Source organism: Lissotriton vulgaris, chromosome 10 (genome assembly GCF_964263255.1).
Source record: "Lissotriton vulgaris chromosome 10, aLisVul1.2, whole genome shotgun sequence".
NCBI lineage: Eukaryota > Metazoa > Chordata > Amphibia > Caudata > Salamandridae > Lissotriton > Lissotriton vulgaris.
Genome location: NC_141698.1, coordinates 199,809,702 through 199,829,019, shown reverse-complemented (window position 1 = coordinate 199,829,019; position 19,318 = coordinate 199,809,702).

Here is a 19,318-nt window from a genome sequence, read left to right as displayed (position 1 = left end):
GATTCATTGCACTACCTTCAGGTTAAGGGACAAGTAACATTTATTTTGAAAGTAAAATTGTATTAAGCAGCCATCAGGATGCCAGGCGCTTTCCTCTTGCTCTCAAACAAAGATGCAACAAGTAATACAAATTGGCTTCCTTCACAAGAAAGTTCAGACTCCTGCTTTACTGATATCGGGGCAAGGATGGCAAGAGATCTGAAGATTTGAGTCAAAGACAATAAACATTCTGAAAGTATTAATTGCATAAGTATCATCAGAGGACTCTGTTTACAATGGATAAAGGCTTCAACTTAACCTGTCTCTTGAATGAGAGCCATTCACTCTTCACATAATGGAGAGCTATTGCCTTGCTCTCCGGAAACAAGTCATGCAGTGACAGCTTATACTGTCCATAAGCACAACTGAGATATATGTGAGACAAAAGCTAGTTCATGTCTAAGGATTTTTGTGAAATATTTGATGTGACCTTTTTCTGCCACATACCAAGTCAATGGTGCCACAGTTTCTTCTTGTTCAAGCCATCAGGTATCTTTTGCTGATGCACCCATGAGCAGCCACCTTGCACGGAGCAGTAATTGGTCTGGGTATACCCTTGATACAGGTTTTTACAAAAATATACATTGAAGTTTTTCATGGCAGCTTTCAGGCTGCTTCGCATAAGAGACAGGAGCCCTCTCAGTATTTGAGAAGAAAAAACGCGCTTTATCAATTGCCTTGTCATTGGGTGCCAGAGATAGAACTTTTCCTTGCTGCAGGGATTGAAGCAATTTAGTTACTCTCTATTCCATAACCTACACCTTTTTCCAGTGATGTATGATCTTATAATTTTAGATTGTATCTTAAAACAGATTATAGCTAATAATTGTATAATTCTCAAATGATTCACCCTTATAGTACTTGACAATAGTTCAACCACCACAACAGCTTCACAAATAGTATCTTCTTCTCACAGACTACCCAACTTGTGCTCCATGTGCTCAACGGCTTCTGGGTAACAACTGATAAACACAGGTGACATTGCTTGTATGGAGACAGGTGCTGCTTCTAAGGCAGTATTGTGCTCACCATACACTGCCTTGGGGGATATTCTGAGGCACATGAGCCTCTTTTCTGCAAAGCATCTAATCACTAAACCTGTGCGTGTGTGATTGATCGCACTAGAATGGGATTCCCTAAGTCTTAATAGAGAAGAAACAGAAATGAATGATGTGCTGTATGAGATGCACCAGATTAACAGAGGATCAAGACCTAAAGTGCAATTTAGTGAGTACCAGGTTATTCTGGATCAATATACCCCTCTGCCTAGTGGCACGCGTGTCCTGAGGCTCCCTTGCATCTCAGATAGGCGTGCGGCCTGCTAGTGGAGAATGTCTCGTTTTCCAGGAAGTGCAGCCATCTTGTAATCTCTGAAAAACATGATGGACAAGCTGAGGGTACATATTCCTTTGAGGGGCGGGCAGAGGCAGAAAGCCGTAGATGGGAGACTAACAGGGTAGGGGTGCTGTCATGGTTTTCTTGAATTGAAAGAGTGGATTTAACTCCTTGACACGAGCCCAGGGTGGGCCTGAACAATGAATAGCATGTGCATTAAGTCTAAAGTGACCTCCAGGAAAATGTTCAGTTTGATTTTGAGAAGTATTTTCTCTTCCCTAATATGGGCTGATGCCCTCCCTGACATTACTATATGAAAAGGGTGGGCAGGGAGTTCTGGGCATGGAGTATTACTACCTGGCATCTCAATGGCAGCTTCTCCCTGATTGGCTCGTTGAGACTCTGGGAAAAGAACAAAAAGGTTTGCTGGGCTGCCATGGAGATATGGAGATTAAGTACCAGTTCTTGCGCCGTTTAGTCCACATGATGCTAAACAATACTGAATATATGTTAAAATTCCAGAAACAGGATCACATAGAAAAGTTGAAGTCAGTCTTCCAGTGGCCCAAAAATCGTTAAAGTGAAAACAGAGAGTGAGAGAGAGAGAGAGAGAGAGGGAGGGGGGTCAAATATAAGTGTCACCTTCTAGGAGACCCCTTGGTAGGTGGGGGCCCTGGGCAATTGCCCACATTATCTATACCTTAATACATATCTGTTTATATGATTTGGACGTGCTGTTCTGTGGACCAGCTGCAGAGGACAGCCGATACTAAGGTGTGTGTCCCTACCATCTTAATCAATGCTTGAAGCATGTTCTTCCCTTGTCCAGTGGCTGCATTTGCCCTAGCCATAGCTACCAAGTCAATATGTCTGAAAGTAATTATTGTAACTGTAACTTGCGGTACCCTTGTATCATGCTACTGCTGTAAAGCACTCTGCTCCCTTTGGGCTATGTCAGTGCTATATAAAATTGCAAAAAAAACAAAGAAAACAGTTGCTGAAGCAGACTCCAAAATGGGCGATGATCTCCGTTTACAGTGAGTTATGTGAGAGTATTTGGGAGTCTCCTGAAATGGAGGTTTCTAAATGAAAATAATACACTTACCAAAAATACCCTCTATAGTTGTCTGCTTACAATAAGCGCTGTCCATGCCTTAAAATTAGTAGCCTCCGCGCTTATCACCAGCACCCCTTCCCGCGTCCACCCTTGTTTTGCCCATTCAGCTTTATTTTACTCATTTGACTCCCTGCCTTGCGCGTGGTCTCATTTGTATTACTCTGCCTTCTGTGACCACACCCCTCCAGGTGTAAACATATAAACATACAGAGCACTCCACTGCCCCTCTGACCAGGATGGGTGATGTAGTTGCCTGTATAGGTTGGACGCATGCTAGATGGGATTTTCTCCAACTATCCATATGTAAACAAACTACCTTTGCTCCCCCTCACTTGGTCCGATCACTGGGCAGTCAACTGGCAGATAAAGATTAAGAAAACCACCAGATACAGAGATACATTACAACAAACCCCAAACTGGGCGATGTACTTACTTTCATACCCTGGCAACCAACTGACAACTTAGAACAGAGTGTTGAAAACTTCTTGTGCTGGCTAAAGTCGACCCTAGACACTATAGCACCGGTCAAACAAAAATCATATCGAAGAAAGCCTCCCAGCCATGGTACAACGAATACCTTAGGGCATCAATGCAGGACTTCCATAGGTAAGAACAGAACGGGAGGAAAAACTATGAGGTCGAGGAGAAAATCATCTACAGAAAATACATTATATGAACATAAAAAAGGAATCCTAATGGCAAAAACCTCCTACTACTCTGAGCGGATAAAATCAGTCTGTGATGCTAACAAAACTCTTTTTCTTGTTATAAAAAAAGTGGGGGTACCAGTGTGCTCCAACACTGCAGTAATAAATCAAACTTTTTGTGATGCCATGGCTAACTTCTTTCAAGAAAAGGTGGCCAACATCTTCAAGAAACTTACTGCAGGGGGGACAGCCATCCAACTGGATGGGCAAATTCTACAGGCCACATCAGGTCTAGCCAGATTCTCTTCCTTTAAGGCCCCTTCGGAAGAACAACTCTCAAAGCAAATTACTTCTATTAAATCTGGTTCACCGCAAGACCCCTGTCCTCCAAAAATAATGCACATGATTCCAGCACAAGTGGCACAAACTTGGGGCAAATCTTTAATATGCAGAAGGAATCTTCCCCACACAGTGGAAACTCGCCTCGGTGCTGCCCCTGCTAATAAATGGACAATCTGATTATCCCAGATATGAATAACTATCGCCCCTTATCCAGACTACCCTTCGCTGCCAAGCTGGCGGCGAAAGTAGTGAATGAACAACTCTCAAAGTACATAGAGGAAAACTCTCTTTTGGACTACACACAGCACGGTTTCAGGAAAAACAGTAGTACAGAATCTGCACTGATGGTTACCACGGAGGACATCCGAGAAACTCTGGCTAATGGGTGGCCAGCGGCCCTGATTCTGTTGGATCTCTCAGCTGCATTTGATACGGTCAACCATAGGATTCTGGTTGATCGTGTGCAGAGCTTGGGGATTGAGGATACAGCACTAGACCTCATCCAATCTTTCCTGGCCATTAGAAAACAAAGTGTGGCATTGGGCAATTTTACTTCCAGGCTCTTCTCCCTGCCCTGTAGAGTCCCCCAGGGCTCAACGCTGTTCAATCTCTATGTCATGCCACTGCGACACTCATTAAAATCTCTGGCTTCTCCCTGGCATCATACGCTGACGACACTCAAATCGTGGTATCACTAGCTAAATCTGAAATTGATTCTGGCCCTGCCTTTAGGACCTGCATGAGCAAAGTTAGCAATTGGATGGATAACAATTGTTTAAAACTTAATGCTGCAAAGACTGAGGTCATCACTCTTGGCAACAATCACTCATTCTGGATGCCGGAATGGTGGCCGCCTGAGCTGGGCCTACCTCCTGAACCCGCAAACAAAGTAAAAGATCTAGGTTTTCTGCTAGACAAAGAGCGAAAGCTCAAAGACCAAGTGAATAAAATTACTGCCTCTTCTTTCGGCTCCTTGAGCCTAGTAAAAAAGACTGAAAAATTCCTGCCTCCGGAGCTCCTGAAAACGGTAATTGGTGCACTGGTACCACCGAGGATCGACTACTGCAATAGCCTCTATCTCAACCTGGCAGCAGGTCCCCTGAAAAGGTTTCAGACGCTGCAGAACGAAACAGCACGCTTCCTTCTCAAATTCCAAGATATGAATCTGCCAGATGAGCCATTAGGAATCTCCACTGGTTACCAGTCAGACAGCCTTGCAGGTTCAAGGCCCTATGTCCGGCCTACAAATCACTGAATAGACAGTGGTCAGTCCATTTCAAGAAGAAGCTCAAATGGCATGCCCTAGGGAAGAATCTCTGCTCAGGCTCTGCCGTGAACCTGACTGTCCCCTCATTCAGGAGGAAAACCTAGGACGGGAAGAGCTTTTTCACACAGCTGGGCTCTGGAAGAGCCTACCACTGTCCCTAAATGGTGGTCCCTCCCTACTGGCCTTCAGAAGGGCCTTGAAGACCTGGCTCTTTACACAGGACATGTAGGCACACGACCATCTGTTAGAATTGCTCCTTCTCTGACAGCTCTGTACCTTCTATAGCGCCAAGACGCCCTTGGACATTAGCCTGCGCTTTACAAATCACATTTACATTACATTACATAGTGAGTTCCCGTACAGCTCCCCCCACCCCCTCAAACTAACCTATGCCTGGTTAATTAACAGTGCCCCAGTGCTTGCTTGCTTCCAAATAGGATCAGCAGCGGTCCATGCAGGTAAGAGCGGTGGGCCAGATGGGTGGGATTCCGGCAGACAATGCCGAGGGAAAATTAATTATTTATTTAATTTCCCCTCATGGTGGTCTGTCGAATCCCCCTCAACCCAGCCCCACCGCCCCACCGCTCTTACCTGCACAGGCCACTGCTGGATAGGATATGTAGTATGTGTATACCTTGGGTGCTTTAAAAGTGCGTAGAAGGGTCGAGTCAATATATACTGTGCCTGCTTTATCTCTCACACTTGTTTTCACCATCACAGTGTTAAGTGCAAGACATGTTAAGGGGACCTCTCTGGCACTCAGGCACTGCACAAATATGTTTCCCATATAAGCCTAAAATAAAGATAACATACCGGCCACACACCCCGCAAAGAGTACCATTGCACCCAAGTAAAGAGTTGCTTCAGCATCCCACATAAATGTAGTAAGTGCTACATGAAATGGTACAATACATTGCAATTGTAATTATAATTGCATTTATATAGCGCTTACTATCCCTGACGAGGTGTCGAATTGCTTTTTCGGCCCGTAGCACGGTACTCCGGGACCCATAGAGGATTAGTGTTGAATTAGTATAGTGAAACATGCAAGTACATTTTAAGTGGTGGATCAGTTAGTCAGTTATTTGGATTTAGAATGATAGCAGAAGGATAGAGGAGGACAAAGGTTTGCATTTATATAGCGCTTGTTGACGCACGCTATTCAGGAAGCCTACAAAGGATTAGTGGTGAATTAATATGGTGAAATTTGAAGAAATTTCAGTGGTGGATATTAGTCAGTAACTTGAGTGAGAAGGATAGCGGAGGGATAAAAGAGGAAGAAAGATTTGCATTCATATAGCACTTGTTACCCCTGATGGGTGTTGAATCGCTTTTCTGGCGAGTAGAACGCCACTCCGGAACCCATAAATTATTACTGTTGAAAATTAGTATAGTAAAAAAAAAATGAAGTAATTTGAGTAGTGGATATGTTATTCAGTTATTTGGGTAGTATATTAGTATAGTTTAATATGGAATTTGAGAAGTGAACATGTTAGTCTGTTAATTTCGATTGAAAAGGATAGTGGAGGGATAAAAGAGTGAAAGATTTTTTTTTTTAGGTCTTAGCAATAGGAGGAGGCTTTTGGATGAGTAAAAAGGAGTTATGGGGAGGACTCAGAGGAAAGAGTTTAGAAAGGTTTGTTTTAGGGGATCGGTATAGTAAAAGAGGTGTAAGATGATACAAGTAGGGGTAGAGTAGGAGAGAATCTAGAAAGGGTTATTTTGGCAATCATAGTAGTGGTATGGGGTTTGGGATGAATGAGAGAGTGGACGTAGAGGATATATTGATAGATGTATAGGATGAGAAATAGGGTAGTGCATTGGAAAGGAGTAGTAGAAGACGTTTCAGATGAGTCAGAAGATTGGGCTAGAAGATATATTGAGCGAAGTATAGGCTGAGAAATAGGGTAGTGCATTGGAAATGCTAAATTAGAAGAAAGTGATAAATATGTAGATCCATAATTAATTTGAAAGTATATGTGTTGCAAGAGTTACAAAGTGTGGTGATGTGCAGTGTGTATGTTGTGCGTTAGTGTTATTATGGTAGAAGGGAGAGATGGGTGTTTGTTGGACCACTGATGGAAGGATGATTATATGTTTGTTAGTGATAAAAGGTGGTCTGTTAGGTGTAATTACAGCAGGGAAAGTGTGTCTGAATGGGATGTAGGTATGTATGGTGTTGATTGGTGTTGTGTTAGTGATGAGTGTATTGGTTAGTGGTATAGGATAGAGTTATGTACTGTTTGTAGGTGATGGTGGATATGTGTGGTAGTTGGGATAGTAGGGTGTGTAGATGTGGTTTGGTTGGGTTTGTAGTGCAGGCTGCTACATTAATCTGTGCAAAGTGTTGTGCGTGGTGTACATTTGGTGTGAGTGTGTTGCTCTGTTTGAGGATGTGGATGTGTGGGCTGGGTATTGCTAAATGAGAAAAAGGGCAGCATTTCTGGCCCTAGTCCCGACCAGTCTCGAGCAGGCTCAAACAGGCAACTGCCCTTGTCCTCTCTGCCATTAACAGGCTCAAACAGGCAACTGCCCTTGTCCACTCTGCCCTTAGCCTCAACGCCCGGGCTGAGACGCCCTAAGCCTGGCCTTTTTTATAGCCCTAGTAATAAGTGACCCCTTCAGCCACTATCCAATCACAACACTAGCCCTAAAATCTAGGAACCAATAGGAGACCAGGAGCTTACAGCCAATCTTAGCCCTAGTCCAAGCACCCAATCTGTTAAAAAACCCTGATCTCTACGTCCAATAAAGGCCCTAGCCCTACCAGTAGTCCCAAAACAAGTCTGTAGAACCAATGGCACAGGTAGCTCTAGTCCCTACTTCCAATAGAAAGCCTAACCCTACTCTAAGTCCCACACCTAGTCCAGCAACCAATCACACCAGAAGCCCTAATCGTTACTTCCAATTAAAGGTCTAACCCTAGCCCTAGTGGCACCCTACTCCCAACAACCAATAACATAGGAAGCGCTAGTCCCTACTTCCAATAGAAATCCTAACCCTAGCCCTAGTCCCAACCCTACAATGATTGAATCACAGACCGAGAAACCAATCAGAACCCTCAAATACCCAACCAATGAGTACATTAACCCTAATCCAATAGAAACACCAGATACAACCACCAATCAGTGTAGACATGTACCAACCACTATCAGACTATAAAAGGTCCCAGCGACCTCAGACAAGGTTTGCTGGCCAGGGAGTTGGAAGCTGTTTCTCCTGTTAAGAATCTCCTAGGAGACAGACAGGCTCAATCCACACCTTGGACTTCCGCAGGTAAAGGGCCTCACTAAGTTGAAATCTAACAACACTGTTTGTATAAGACTTTACTCCCCCTGCTGGCCAAAAAAACGAAGTGCACAGGCCCTAGTAAAACACAATTTAAACAGCTCACAGAAGCACCCTCTGATGTAGAAAAATCCCTGTTGCTGGGGGAGCAGGGGGGCTGGTTTCACTGGCTTGTGAACACAAAATGGTGGCTGGGAGTGCACTTTTAACATACAAGTCTTAGCACACTGCAAAGGAGAAATTTGGAGGGAAAACAGAATTGTCACCAAGGAATGAGAGGGACAAACTACAGAGGTTGGACTGCAAATCCCACAATTCAACACACTAAATGGAGGCACTCATGGGCAGGGAAAACCACAAATTTAAAATACAACACAGGTGATAAAACATGCAATTACAGGGAGTCTAAAACTACACATTTTAACTGTAACAACCACAGGCATAGACAGTAAACACAGAAAGTGAAAATCATTTTTTAAACAACTTTTTGTCTTGGGAAGAGACAGCACTAGTCTGTCTCCTTACCCTTCACTGAAGATGAATAATCCACATTCATTAGGTCTATTGTGGGTGCACACTTTGCAGGTTCTTCTAGTGAATCAGGAACCTAAACACGGAATCCACAAAGCAAAGACTAGAGCGGTGCTTATTTGTACTGTGCGATCATATAAACCCCACCCTATTATACAACAATATGCTTGCAGAGCGGATGAACCCTAAACTGTGATTTATTTGTGCTTTAGTTCTGGCAAGAGATAGTTAGTTAAACTATGTTTAAGTGTTCTTTTCAATAAATCTTATTTAACCGAGGATTTAAAAAAAACAATTGGTTTCAGTACACACATCAGAGCCTCTTGAAAAACCTGCAGGCTTCGAATTTCATTGGCCATAATCATTTTCCCCATCCCCAAGACCCGATGGATCAAATTTTCTGCAACTAAATATAACATTGTGTTCACCGAAACACCGGAATTGTGTTTTAATGACCTGTAGAAAATGAAACATTGTAATATTTCCCTAAACACGATAAACTCCTGGGCTCCATGGATTAGGATAAATGTTCACATCTGGTCTTTTTTTTATTTCTATGTTTGCTAAGGGAATACATTATCGGTTTTGGATTTTCTACACTGAATTTTAGAGGTTTTTAAGCCATGCATAGGCAGTGCTCTATTTACCCCTAAATATGTTCATGTTAGGAAAGAAAACAATCGGTTGCTAAGCAATGAGAACATAAGGGAATTCTTGGCAAAGTATACTTCACAAATGTAGAAAGTAGGCAAGACTGGGTGCATGACGTGCTTTCATAGAAAAGCCCAGCTCGGAGGTGCCAACCCACTGAAACGAAATCAAAACAAATACACTTGTGGTAATCAAAGTTTGTTCAAAATACGAATTGTGTGAAATTCTAAATCATCTACTACTACAAAATGTTTCTGCAAGAGAGATTTGCTGCTAGTTTTTTAATTTTTATTTCGAGGGCCAAATGTACTGAGCATTTTAACAGTCGCAAACAATTCAATTTTACGGCAGTAATAATGCTTTTTCAGATGTACTAATCCCATTTTAGAAGTCGGAAAGTTTTTTCAACTCCTAAAATAAGACTGTGAGTAGATGTCGATTCAGTACCTAGAAGGGTGTAGGAGCCCCTTCCCAGTATTGGTATGCTACACCTCAATGTTTAGTGGCCAAATCGGGCCACAAAATGTTGAAAAGTGCTGGAAAAAGTCAAGATGTCTTTTTGAGCAGATATTTGTCTCCTCGCTCTGACCGGGCCCACAGACATTAGTAGCCCTGCAGAATGCTAGCAGGTGCCTAGAGGGAGGGGGGGGGGGAACTTTCGTGCTGCTGCCCCATGAGTGGTTACCAACTGCTGCCCCACTCTGGGGTGAAGACCAGGGGCGGCTCCTCCTCAAGAGCGGAGGAGCATCGCCCCGCCTGCTGAGAGCGCAGCAGGCGCACACAAATAAGTAAAATGGTATGCCAATGGCATTTTACTTATAGGCCGCATAGCAAGTGCAGAGAGTGGGGCTGAATCCTGCAATTGCAGGATTACAGCTCCCCCTGCAGTGTGCATGTCGGGTTTGCTACGGCCAAGCCGCCATATGTACTGTAGACTCAGCAATCCCATGACTATGAAATAGCCGGGGGACTGCTGGCACAGGCCCCCAGCCTCAAAATGATCGCTGGGTTAGCCTGCTCCGACCAATCCAATGCAATGAGAGCAGCTTTAGGATTGGTTGTTGGCGTTCCACTGAGCAGGAAGGAAGTCCTTCCCTTTCCTGCTCGAGGACGCTGACCGTGGAGAGACATGCCACAGACGGGGGAGCAGTATGTATGGTGAATTTGGCGCAGTTAAACCCCACCACATTTTTATAGTTGTAGCCGTCACTGCTGAAGGCTCTGGATGGCCACTGCAGCAGAAACAAGATGGTGTCCACTACCCTTGCTCTATGCTGACTTGGAAGGAGGGTCCGCGGGAAGGCCTGTGCCATGGAGGAGTGTCACACAGCACCTCCCGATGCTTGATGGGTGTGCTGCATACTCCAGCAGTCACCGCTTGGAGGCAGCAGATTGGATACGTAACTGGACATCAAGCAGTCCTTACACTGAGGAGCAACTATCACACCATGGGGTGGCACACAGATGCCCTTGCATGGATTGGAGTCACCGGGGAGCTGAAACTCTGCTCTAATGACTAACTGGATTGGATTAAGCCGCACCTTGGATGAACTGCTGCACGTGCACTCAAAGGAAAAAAAGAGGTGCCGGATAAAGCAATCTAGGTGGGAGAAAGGACATAAGTGAGGAAAGGTTTAGACTTCCAGATTAAGGAATTGCAAGAGGTTTCCAAAGGACTGGGGCTCGATGAGTGTGGAAACAATTAGAAGGGCTTAGACCAAATTAAAAGCTATTGAAATGGACAGGGCGGAATATGCACTACTCCATCTGAAACAAACCTACTATTCTATGGGGAAGAAGGCAGGCAAGCTCTTGGAATGTAAGTTATACCTTAATGATTGTAAGTACTCTTCAGCCACCACTGAGTCATAGTTTTCAGACAGAGCATATAATTCTGTGTAGAATTGATATAATTGCTCTAAAATTGAATTAGTCGAATTATACAAACAACCATCTCTGCCCTTGATTGAGTCTATCCGGGTTTTAGCTTTCTTGTCTGCTACTGATAAGCCAGTAAGCGACCGACTTGATCCCCGTATTCATATCTGTTCATTCGATTTTTATTATAAGCAGCATCAGCCTTCTCTTTAAATCGTCGAGTCATAAGTCCCCTTGTGTTTATTAATTCAGAATATATAGCTTCTTTATTTGATCCATTCGACATAATCTCTTGAACATGTACTAGCTCCAGTTTTATTCAAGTAGTACAAGCTCCTTCACCCGTCCTTGAATTACCTTATTCAAACGATAAATATATTGCTGCGTTGATCCCCATATAAGAGCTTTCATTGTGTCCCATACTATAAGAGGAGAGGGAGTATCTATGTTATTTTGTAAATAATCAGTAAGAACCTCTTTAATGTGAGAAGTATATTCAGGGTCACACAGAAAATGCCTAGGAAATTAAAAAGAGCGACAGCACTTATCCTCTGAAGAAAGCTGCAGATATATCAATAACGGGTTGTGGTCAGATGTTATTCACGGGCATACTTCTATATTTACTTTCCCTAAGAGGGAGCTGTTGACAAGGATTAGAACAATTCTAGAATAATGTTGCTCTCGATCCAGATGCTATAGATCATTTACCGCTTGATATAACAGAAGATGAAATTGCAACTGCTATAGCTGCGCTACCTTCAGGAAAAGCTGCTGGGGATGATGCCCTACTGCTGGAGTTTCATAAAACCTTTAAAACTATAATTCTCCTATTGTTCCAAGAAGTGATGCACCAGATAGTTGAGTGTAAGCAAGTTTCCTTAAAAAAGGGAAGAGCGCAGATCAATGTGGGTCTTAACGCCCAATATCCCTCATTAATACTGACGCTAAAATATTCTCTAAAGTATTGGCAAATCGTCTGACACCATATATGCCGGGTTTGGAATACAAACACCAACACGGATTTATCTTAGGCAGGGACACCACTGCACATGTTAATACGGCCATAACTGTATTTGATATTGCTAACAAAACATCGAGCACTAAGGGGATGATTCTCTTAGATGCTGAGAAAGCATTAGATTGGGTAGTATGTGATGCATTATGCCGGATATAACATAACAATGGACTACCAGATCGGTTTATGAACTGGATCAAGGCATTGCATACTAACCAGCAGGCTAAGTTAACATATGCTAATTTGTACTCTAAGACATTTTCAATACAACGTGGCACGAGGCAGGGGTGCCCGCTATCTCCCTTGCTTTTTGCTCTTTATATCGAGCCTTTTATTGAAACATTAAATCAGAATAGAGATATCATTCCATTTAGTAATGGGGCATATCAACTCAAAGCCGTCGCATATGCGAATGATATCGCGGTCTTTACATCAGACCCAGTAACTACTGTTGGTAATATACAGGAAGAAGCTAAAAATGTTGGGCTCTTCTCAGGATATAAGCTTAATATAAGTAAAACACAAATAGTAAATAATTTGCCACTTGACACATCCATCTGCGGAACTTGCACAGTGGCTACATATTTAGGTATTAGGATCACAAAAAATGTGGAGCAAATCTGTAAATAACCTATAAAAAATTGCTACAGACAATAAATAAATAGTTTAAGAACTGGAATAAGCTACCAATAACTATTTTTGGTCGAATCAATATAACTAAAAGGATTATTTTACCTAAATTTCTATATTTGTTCCGGGCAATTCCTATACAGGTTCCCAATTACTTTTTTCGTAAATTAGAGGGTGCAATTAGTAGTTTTATCTGGGGTTACGAACAAGCGGGTCTATCAATAAAATCTCTCAAGTTTTCTTATAAATTTGGTGGATTGCAACTTCCGGATTTCAAATTGTATTTCTAGGCAGCATTTACCGGGCGTAAAAAAAATCTCTTAACTGACAAACTCCCATACTATGAGCTTCTTTTAGCTTTAGGTAATGATAATCGTATGTTTCTGTATAGGATTAATGATCCTAACTATTAGAAAAGACTTCGATTCAAGACCGTAAGGGACATTGTATGTATTTGGAAGGAAATCCTTGGTTATTTCTTGCTTACTTACGAGGATCTTGCTAGACATGAATAATTTAAACTATGGAATAATCCATCTCTTCCAAATATATTCCATGATGGATCTGCTTCTAACTGGGCTAGATATGGCATTGATAGATTGGGACAGTTAAATGATCAGTCTGGCTTTTCTACCTACTTATCATTGCAACAATCTTTTGGTCTTCCATACTGTAGGAGAGTAGGGTCTGCTATCCTATGGTCACCCCAAATTTTTGCTTTTTGCTTCACTGGTTTATGACTTAATGTGGCTGTGGGCCTGCCAATCAGACCCACAGCCTGCTGGTCTCTCTCTAAATTACTGCCAATGCACTCTAGGTGCATTACGAATTGGAACTGGTTCACCTTATAGGCCCCTGTAACAACGTACCATAGGTACCCAGGGCATAGGTGTAGCCAAGGCCTACCAGGGGCTGCAGCATGTATTGTGCCACCCCTGGCCTGGCCTCCATATTGGACACAACTGGCTGATCACTCAGCTGGAGTAAGTTGGTGTAATCACCTCTTGCTTAGATATAGTATCCCTATATCTAACCTTAACTGGACACATGTTAACCTATAAGCCATTCCTATGGAAGGCCCCTGCAATCCTGGGGGCACAGTGCGTGGTTTCATGTGAGATGGTGCTCTAGCATGAGCTGAGCCTGTCTGCAGCTGTTGGGAACAACTCCCTTAGCTGTTCCGGGATATTGCCATACCATATACTCTTAAGTGCATTATAATCCTCGCGGTTATATGCTAACTTTGGTTTGGCTTTATCAAAACATGTCGAGTAAGGTGTCATACGATTTGGAATACTACCCCCTCGACAGTTCTGTTGACGGGGATAGCATTCCACCCTTCTAGAGGGACACGACATGTACATAGCCTTAACCCCGGTTAAAGTTAACCAGAGCCTCAGCATCACAAAATGGATGCTGCCACCACAGACACAAGTCTGACCTCCTGCTGCTGGGAGTCCTTCCAGCGAGGGAGGCTTGGACAAAGGGTTTCCTGCCTTGGGAGGTGCGAGCACCACCCCAGACAGGATTTTGTGTATTGGGTAGGACAGGGCTGAATAGAATCAGACATGCCCGGGGCACACAAGGTGTCCTCCTGCATAAGCCAGTCCAAACCGGTCCTGGGACTTTCCAGACCCAGGCCTGGTGAGGAGATGGACAAAGGAAAGGGGGTGTAACCGCCCCCTTCCTGGTCCCACCCAGAGGCGGGACCTAGCAGGTGATCCACCCCTCAGATTGGGAATAAGAGTGGGAGCAGTGCCATAGCACCTCAGATCATCCTGAATCAACTTGAAACTAAGAAGACGACTAGACTTCGACATTCTGCTGCACAGAAGACTGAGGAGCATCTCCCTTGTGGCCTAGGAGTGGCCACCCTGTGAACACAGGCACCATCCAGCAACTAGACGTCTGCTTTGCCGCCGCCTCCTGCCGGAGCCCGAGCCCAGAGCCTGACGAGACCCAGACTCCCAGACTTCTCACAGCCCAATCCACAGTCCCTGCAAAGAAGGGACCCGTGGAGGCACCGAGAGACGTGGGACCGGGCATCTCGGAAGACCCCCGAGACGCTGACTGCGCAGCACCCGAGGCACCCTCGATGCTGTGCTTTGGGGTTTGAGAAGCCCTACAACCGAGCAGCCCTTGCACCGAAGATCAGCCCCCCGGCATCTCCACGATCTGCGTGGGGCCCTTTTGCATCGTGCCACTCGACGCGCCATCCCGGCGACCCCAAGCCTGGTACAACCAGGTGGTTGGTTATACCTCTGCAATTTAGGGGCTTCCTTCTTACCTTGGCCCATGATATTCCTTTAGCAGGACACCTAGGCCAGAATAAGACTTGGGACAGAGAAGTCTGGAGAAGTGTGGCTTACTGGTTAGAGCGGCAGACTCTAAAGCAGAAATCAGGCCTGGGACCAGGGTTCAAGTCCTGACGCAGCAGGGTCTTGGGCTCAATGTCCGCGGACTCGATAATTCTCGCCTCAGCGCCTATTCTAATCATGGGTCCCATGCTGCAACTCTGGGCAATAGCTTGCTTAATCTCCACAATGGCCCCAACAACACTGGGATGTCTGGCTTTACCTTGGGGGTGCCCAGGAGGGGCATCTCACAGGGAGAGCCAGGAAGGGTTCCACAGCGTTACACAGCGCCGGGATGCCCCGTTGCTGGGGCAGCTGTGCGCTTTACAAGTATACTACATTTACATTTACATTTACATTTGTCCCTCACTTTCACTGGCCTCACATGTCTGAAGACACCAAGGAGTTTTGTCGCACCTGTGTAACCTGCCAAGCCAGTGGTAAAGCAGATGGCACAACAAAGGCCCCCCTGATACCACTACCTGTGGTGGGGGTTCCCTTTGAAAGAGTGGGGATTGATATTGTAGGTCCAATGGATCCCCCTACAGCATCTGGGCACAGATTCATACTGGTAGTGGTGGACCATGCCACCAGGTACCCAGAGGCAATTCCACTTAGGACCACAACTGCTCCTGTTGTGGCCAGGGCCTTACTTGGAGTTTTCTCCAGAGTTGGGTTTCCTAAGGAGGTAGTATCTGACAGAGGTGCCAACTTCATGTCAGGATACTTGACAGCTATGTGGAAGGAATGTGGTGTCAACTACAAGTTCACCACTCCTTATCACCCACAGTGTAATGGGCTTGTTGAAAGATTTAACAAGACCCTAAAGGGTATGATCAAAGTGTTACCAGAAAAGCTCAGGCGGAGATGGGACATCCTTCTACCCTGCCTTCTGTTTGCTTACAGAGAGGTCCCTCAAAAGGGGGTTGGCTTCAGCCCCTTTGAATTTTTGTTTGGGCACCCTGTAAGAGGACCCCTATGTCTGGTGAAGGAAGGATGGGAGTTACCTCTCAAAAAGCCTAAACAAGACATAGTGGACTATGTACTTGGTCTCCGCTCCAGGATGGCTGAGTATATGGAGAAGGCATCCAAAAACCTTGAGGCTAGCCAAGAATTACAGAAAGCTTGGCATGACCAAAAGGCTGTCTTGACTGAGTATCAGCCTGGACAGAAGGTATGGGTGTTGGAGCCAGTGGCCCCAGCAGCACTCCAAGACAAATGGTCTGGACCCCATACAATTGTTGAGAAAAAGGGAGAGGTTACCTACTTGGTGGACCTAGGAACTCCCAGGAGCCCCCACAGGGTGCTCCATGTCAACAGACTGAAGGTATATGTTGACAGGGCAGACATGGGCTTGCTCATGGCTACAGATGAGGGACAGGAGGAAGAGAGTGACCCTCTCCCAAACCTGCTCACTCAGAACCCTGAGGATGGCTCAGTTGATGGTGTGGCCTTAGATGGCAGCCTCACTGAACATCGGCAACATGACTGTAGACAAGTTTTGCAGTCATACAGACATATGTTCTCATTGACACCCAGTCAGACTAACTGGTGTACCCATGTGGTGAACACTAGTGACAGTCTTCCTGTAAAAAGCAAGATTTACAGGCAACCTGACCACGTCAGGGACTGTATAAAGACTGAGGTGCAAAAGATGCTAGAATTATGTGTTATTGAGCCTTCAGAGAGCCCCTGGGCTAGCCCAGTGGTTCTGGTCCCCAAACCTCACACCAAAGATGGCAAGAGAGAGATGAGGTTCTGTGTGGATTACAGAGGACTCAATGCTGTCACCAGGACAGATGCACACCCTATTCCAAGGGCAGATGAGCTAATTGACAAGTTGGCTTCTGCCAAATATTTGAGCACATTTGACTTGACAGCTGGCTATTGGCAAATCAGGTTAGATGAGGAGTCTAAAGCCAAAACTGCATTTTCTACCCCAGGTGGGCATTATCAATTTGTGGTGATGCCCTTTGGTTTGAAAAATGCACCTGCCACCTTCCAAAGGTTGGTGAATCAAGTCCTTACTGGGTTGGATGACTTTTGCGCAGCATATCTGGATGATATTGCTGTCTTCAGCTCCACCTGGGAGGATCACCTGGTCCACCTGAAGGAAGTGCTAGAGGCTCTGCAAAAGGCATGCCTCACTATCAAGGCCACAAAGTGCCAGATAGGGCAGAGTAAGGTTGTGTACTTGGGCCACCTTGTAGGTGGAGGCCAAGTTCAGCCACTGGAGAGTAAGATACAGACCATAAAAGACTGGTCCCCTCCAACTAACCAGACTCAGGTCAGAGCTTTCTTGGGCCTGACTGGGTACTACAGGAAGTTTGTTAAGAACGATGGGTCCAATGTGACCCCTCTTAATGATCTGACATCTAAGAAGATGCCCAAAAAGGTTCAGTGGACAGTAATCTGTCAAAAGGCATTTGATGACCTGAAGAAGGCCATGTGCTCTGCACCTATCCTGAAGAGTCTTGACTACTGAGGAAAATCAAATTTTATATGACCAAGTATGTCCCCTATCGTGTACCCCAACGTCCCATGTTTATGCATGACCTCCGTGCATTTACCTTCCATGGCCGAAAATGAAGACGCAAATACATATGCGTCCAACGTTAACATGTCTTCTACCAGATCCATCATGAATGACTTGATAATTCAGTCTTTAAACATGCCATGCCAACGTCTTTACATGGTACACTTTTGAATCAAGCACACGTTTTCTCCATGTTTCCTGGCCCAGTCGAGCTAGGCCCTTTACTGTTTTACTATATATAATGTGTACTGTTAATAAAAAGTTGAATATCCTTCCTGAGCCTTCGTGGTGATGGAACTCGATGTCCATACCTCGAGGTATTATTTTCATTAAAGCCCGTATGACTCAGATTCCAAGGACTCTGCCTCTCATTTCTTGAGCTATCCTCTTACTTGTAATTATATGGAAAAATGACACGGTAAATTTATTTACCACATAATTTGGCGCCCGAATAGGGACCCCCCCCCCTTCCCCACTCGCCGGAGATGTCCCGCAGGCCTTGACCCCTTCTGCGGCAGCGACGGAACCAGTGCACTTCTGCGTGTTTTCCTGCTATTCTCCCTCGGGCCTACGGAGGAGACGGCGACTGCGACCCAGCATCCAGACGAGGCGGTGAGGAATGCGGAGGATCCCGACCAGAGCCCCTAGTCGAGAGAGCAAGGTCCGAGGTATCCAGAGGCCCACCTGTTCCGAAGCGCATGCGTAGGAGAATCGTCACCTGACGCAGTCCAGTCCAGTCCAGTTTCCGAGGCCTTCAGTTTCTGCTTCCTGGTGAGTAGCGTTATTGGGAACGCATCTAGACGGGTTCATTAATTTGTGCCCGGTCAAGACAGGTCTGGGTACACAGACCTGGTCCGGTCGTGTTTATTTAGGTAAATACGGCAACACGTGTCTCTTTATGGGACCGGTCTGTACTGTTCTAGCAGTGCATCTAGTAATCCAGTGCATCCAGTAATTATTCAGTATTGTGTTTCTAGGTAGTAACTGTTTGAAAATGTTTTAATGTGTCCTATGTTGTGGTATGAATGATTGTTTGCTATTCATTACTGTGTTTATTGTGTTCACGTACAAATCAGTCTCAATATGCCACTATTCTCGAAATTACGTCAGATAGGAACTAGGAAAGGGATACCCGAAGAAGCAGTTCCCGTCCCGCCTAGGGACACTCCTGGACATTTTATGTACAATAAGCATGGCTTAGATGCCATACTGTATTTGGATTTGTGGGTGGACTACACCAAGGGTCTGGAAGAGAAGTATAGATGGCCCGCCTCAGGGACATGGGATGCTGATTGCATCATGAGAGTAGAGGAAGCATTATGGAAAAAGAAAGCCAGACAATCCCAGAAAAATGCCATAGAATTATGGCGTAAAGAAGCGCATAGAAGAAACGAGAAAGAAATCAGGAAAGCAGAGAGAAGTAGAGAAGAATCTGAAAAAGCTAGAGAAAAAGAGTTACTAGAAGAAGAAGAACGAGTAAGAATAGAACAACTAGACCGACAGAGAAACGCTCTTATTACAGGACTGTATCCAGTTCTAGCCGAGGGCCTGCCCATGGCGACCCCGGAAGTAACACGTAACTTGCCACCACCATTGGTCCCGACTAAACTCCGTCATAAACAAACCGCAGCAGATATTTTCCTTTCTTCCTATTTAGATGATGTCGCTCCAGCATATACTAATGCACC